Here is a 6,001-nt window from a genome sequence, read left to right on the forward strand (position 1 = left end):
TGAGGAAATAATTTGGTGCTCTCTGATGTAACCACAATGGAAATGGAAAAGTGACAGAAATATAACTTTTCTGCAGAGTTAAGGAGGGAGGGGAAAGAACAGGCTATCAGAAAGGAAGCCTATTTTTGGAAATCCATATCTGCTTTTCTGGAGAGTTCTTTCCAGATAGCAAGTCATTTCATTTATTTTTGTTGCTTTGTCTGCAAGTTCCTTCCATTTCCAATTTCCCCTTTCAGCTGCAATTTTAAAAAGTCCAATATTCAAAAGACAGCAAACAAATTGCTTGATAATGACCTTTTAAATGCCCAGATTAATGGCTTTAAGTGGAATTTTAATGAGTTCTTCTGATATTTGCTATTTATACACATAGACATGAACAGAGGATTTTTGATTAAATGAAACTTTATCATAACTGTTATTCCAAGCTGCATTCTTTGAACAGAGCTACACCATAGGAGAAGCATACATATGAATATATTCACATAAACTTGTGCTCTGGCTTGATAAGCCTGTCTAGTGGCATGGTTTGAAACAGGGGATCCATATTCAAGTTCATGCCCTGCATGCCTCCAGTAATGCAGGAGAAACTGCTCTGAATCAAGAAGAGCAGAGATTTAAATCTAGGTCCCCCCCATTTTGTGCTAGTGCTCTGTGCATGCTACACATATTGGTGATAGTCATACACATAATTGCCAAAATCAAAAGCTGAAATTCTGACTTGGACAACCCAATTTCAGGAGAATGGCCAAAATATTTCATATTATTCTAGCATAAAAAAGGGAAACAACTTGCAACATCAGGAATTCCTTAAAATAGGTGTAAAAAGAATAGATTTGCACTACAATTTGAATCAGATTTGCATTACACTTGCATAGTGCTTTACTGTGAAAACCAAAAATTGTCTTCTGGAGGAAGGCGGTAAGGAAGCCAAACTCATTTATTTAGACTCTTAGTCAATTGACAAGGTGAAGACAGGTTTGTTTTACTTTTGATGTTGTTTTTGTTTTTTAAAATACAAGCAATGTTTCTTTTACAACTCTTAATTTCAATATATGCAACTCCTAGGGTATGAAGATTGAGGGAATCTTATAAAATTTACAAAGGATACAGAGGAGAAGGGAGCATTCTAAGTTGTTTTACAAGTCTGGGATTAAGTGGATCAACAATTAATGTCTTGAAATATTGGCTTCCTTCACAGGCCCATAAAACCAATGCTGTTATGTGCTATGACATGGCATAAACTTGGACATAAGTACTTGTACACTCAAGCTTGTGCTTGAGCATTTATACATCTTCCAGACTGCAATGTCAAATGAACTTAATCTATCTCAACTGCGCTAAAACTACATTTCAAAATGTTTTAAATAGGTTGCACAAATCTGCCTTTAACTGTGAGCATGTCACTCATCAGTAACAGAACTTCAGCATATAATACAAAACCAAAATACAGATAATCACTGAGTTCTTCTCACTCGGTCTTAATTTGAATTATTTCACTCTTATTTTGCTGTTCTCATTAAAAAAATATATCTCATGCTATATGATATCTGCCACCTGAGATGTTCGTATACCAACACAAAAACATCTGAAATTTACTTAGAATATTTATAAGAAAGTGGCTTTCTCCCACTTGTTTCCCACATGATAAAATGAAGGTACTTACATACCCAAAAAAAGCCACATTAAGGAAAATTAGTAAAAAGCTAAGTTACTTTATCCAAAAGATTGATACAACAAGTTAAAAAAATATTTTTTAGAAGTGGATTATCTTACAGATTTTCAGGAAGTAGATAACAACTTCAGGAATCCAGGGCCAGCAAAACACAGAATATCTCCAACTAAAGGAGCATTCAGCTTTACCTTTCTGCCAGACATCAACTTGTATTTTCAAACAACAAATAAGCCAGAAATGGCATTCAGCCACTGTCCCTTGTATCCTCACCTCTTCAAAGCTCTCTGTTGTAATTATTTACAAAAATATTTTGGGGGGTGGGGAGTGAAGACTTAACCATACTGAGATACAAAGTAAGATCTCTTGAGACAGATATCTACCACGATGTCTCACTGGTATCTCACACTCTGCTAAACCCATTGGCTAAATTCCCTAATAAATCAGTGTATTGTGTCTGACCAAGGTAAAACAGCTTTTATGTGCTAGTCTTTTCTTCACTGTAAAGCCTCTTGCCACAACAGAAAAACATCATTAAACCAAAAGGAAATCATTCCTCCAAGACTGGGAAACTGAGGACACCAAAATAAAGTTTCCATTAATTAGTGCACTGGCACAACAGAACCCAAATATTGTAAGGCCATGGAGCAGATACTATTGGAAACTATGCTGAGGCACATGGGAAATAAGGAGGTGACTGCTGACAGTCAACATGGCCACACCAAGGACAAGAAAGCTAAAAATTTTTTTTCTCATACCTTTAGGTAGCTAACAGTAAAACAAAGCAATTTTAAGAGTCAGCTTAACTAGCTTCTTTACAATAAAAGTCAGCAGAACTCCTCCAAGTAGCAATATGTGCTATTACACTGCTGTGTCATACTTCTCAGACATCAAAGATAACTTTACCTTCAAAAGCTCACTGGACAAATGTGTGTACAGGTTTTATTTTTTCCTTAAAATAATTAGAAGGCTGTAAAGCAATATTTCCTTTGCCTGACTGGCACATTAATGATCTGCACTTCTCACACACCAAGACAGGCTAAAGAAAATTGAAACTAGCAGAAGACTTCAAATACCCATCACCATCATTAAGGGGTTTGTTTCCAAATAAGTATAGAAATTCAAGCTTTGAGGGGTTTGGCACAGAGTGATGCATTTGTCATTTAAGCACACCACAATCCTCTTGTGAGTGATGTTGTGTGTCACACAGCAAAATGGCATGTCACCACCAGCTCTTCACTGAACTAGCTCACAGTTATTGGCACCTTGGTAAGCTGCAATCATTTCATACTTCCAGAAGAAAAGGAAGCAGAAAATTGGTGTGGCAGAAATAAAGGAAATGTCCATGAGCATTATGTACTTCCAGGAACAAAAGGAAACATCAGCTGACCATTGGGAACACAACCAAACTGTGCCATTTCACCCTCATCTCCTATGAGGCCGATGGGATTCATCTCAGGGTACTGCAAGAGCCAGCTGATGTTACTGCAACACCTCTCTCCTTATTTTTGAAAACTCTTCATAGTCTATAGAGCTTCCAGTTAACTGGAAAGTGGCAAAAGTTCAAGAAGAGTGAGAAGGAAGACCCTGGTAATTACAGGTTTGTCAGTCTCTTTTCAGTGCCTAGTAAAATTAGGGAGAAGGAGATTCTGTCAATCTTGGGCCCTTACTCATCAGATTCCAGTATATCATAGTTGGGATGCATCCTATGCTTGATCAACAAGTTTAGAGAACATACTCAATAAACAGATATGAAGCAATCTGCTCCTATTTTTCCTAATTATCAAAGGTTTCTTCCTAATTATCCAAGTTCGCAGCTATGTACAGTCATTCAGAAATTATCATACTCTAATGCCATTAACCTCAAATTCTACCTACTGTAGACAATTTCAGTTTATAAAATACTTTGAATAAGTTTGTGCCCCCCCCATTACATTAAACAAAAAAATAAAAATGTTTTCTACAATCATAATACAAGGAAAGCATGTTTTAAACCAAACTTCCCATGGAATACAGCTGGTGAGCAAAGGAGGACATAGCTAGCCTAAAACCTAGGATAACCTAGATCCTCACTTACCTATAATCTGTATTTTCATTATAACTGATATATCCTGATATCCATAGGCTTCAGCTGGGCTGATTATAATGTTGAAACTTCAGAGTGTATTTTTTTATTTGGAAGTAGAAAGGTAAAATACAATTTAAGAAAAAGAAGTTCTATTGTTCATAGAAGAGCCTAGCAGTCACCTATGAAATATAAAGCTCAAACTTGATTTCTCCTCAGAATGAGTGAACTCAAATCCATGTCTTCCATTTTCCCTAAGAATGCATTAAGAAGCAAGCTGGAAACTATTCTAGAATATTCAGCAGAAGTTGCATTATTGCAAGGAAAATAATTTAAGGATTCTTGGGCCCAGTAGAAGGATCACATTTGACAGAGCAAGATAGCATCTCATTAATGATTCTTACATTTGTTATTGGTGATAGAAATTTTACTGGAAGCCAAACCAAACACTCGAGTTATTCTTCATCTCAGACAGATGCTCTATTGAGTAGAATATAAAAATAGCACTCATTTTCTTGATGGCATAAATACAATTACATATGCCTTGAAAACTGCTTTCCACATATTTACTCAAAAGAATAACAAAACCATTAGCTTCTAGTGCTCAATTTGTCAAAATTGAGAATGCTTTAATCATACTGGGGAACTTTCAACTACAAAAACAAGCCAAAAATGGACTTCACCTGCCAACAGAAAGCATTTGCAAGCATTTTCAGAACTGCAACTTAGACATGTGTCTTTGACAAAAATTATGCCTTAAAAGCCCTGATCTTTTGGGACTATCAATAAAATTCAGGCTTTTTACTCTAAAATACTGAAAATATAAAAGCAGAAGCCAACAATGAAAAGACAAAAAGCATAAAATACAAAATGTTTCAATATGCTACATTCTTCCACCATTATCTGACAGTGGGTTGGTGCTTTTGAGGGATTAAAGGCCAAATAAGGCCTGCAATGTTTAGCAGAAATAAAGACAGCATGCCAGGAAACATGTTACATTTCTGCCTCCTCTAGTCTTACTTTCAATACACCATATTACAAGGAAACAGGCATGGCATTTTTTCATGTTTTTACCCATGAAACAAAATCCTATACTGCAAACTTACCAGATAGAAAGGTGGTACCAAACTAAGATCCTCATGGAGATGCTGAAATGTCTCATTTCTCACTCCCTGATACAGCTCCAGGTATGAAAACATTCCACAGAATTTGTTACAATCTGCTGGATAATGATATTTCTCTGCCTTTATGGTGGAAAGTATTTTAAGGGTAACTTTTGAGAACATACAAATTAACCTCACACCAGACAACAGCATTACATGAAGTGGAGAATGATCTGTTTTCTCTACTCCTCACAGTTGGCAGCTCCAACAAATTAAAATCTTCTTTGTGAAACACCTATCAGAGAATTTTACACCTTGCAAAAATAGCAGCACTTGACATGAGACCATGAACAGACCTCCTAGAGACACAATGTGACAGGAAGTTAATTTAAAAACTCCCCCAATTACATGTTCTTACCTCCGGTAATTAGATAATTGCCTGAGTAGTAAACATGTCTAAGAGAGTAATCAAACAATTGGAGTAACAAGGAGACAAATACTGTCACTGTTAAATGGAAAGTTAATTTAAAATCAGCTGCTCTATGAGCAAACCCATTTTAAAAGATGTGTTGATACTATTAAGTGAAAGATAAATATTTGGCATTAAACATCCTCAAACTGTTCATGCAAAATAACATTATTAATAAATAACTGAATAAATCTGAATGAAGCTCAGTCTGGTGCCTCTGAGACACTAAAGCCTCATTACCAATAAAACTATTTGCTATCTAAAACTAATTAGTAGTTGGTGTTTGTAGCCTGCTGGCACTAGGAGGCTGATTAACATTCCTCAGAAACAAACAGGGCTGGCTTTGGGAGGAGAGGGGTATTTCCCTTTTGCTTCAGACTCAAAGAACAGAAAGAGAATTAAATATTTAATACCTGTGATCATTGCAGCTCAGTTTCTTTCATTAATCTGTATAATGGGCTGGTATTTGATGTGCTTGAGGCATTTTCATTGCTTGATATATATTTGGTTCAGAATTTTTTGCCTGGTTGAATGACAGAAATAGAAATCTTAAAGTGCAATTAAATACTTTATTACCATTGTTTAATTAAATAAATACTGGATTAACTTGTCAAAGCAGATTTCACTGGCATGCTAGAACAGCATTTTCTTTTTTCTTTATGAATGTAACATATGCCTAAATACTGTGATGCTTA

This window comes from Taeniopygia guttata, chromosome 5 (assembly GCF_048771995.1).
Source record: "Taeniopygia guttata chromosome 5, bTaeGut7.mat, whole genome shotgun sequence".
Lineage (NCBI taxonomy): Eukaryota > Metazoa > Chordata > Aves > Passeriformes > Estrildidae > Taeniopygia > Taeniopygia guttata.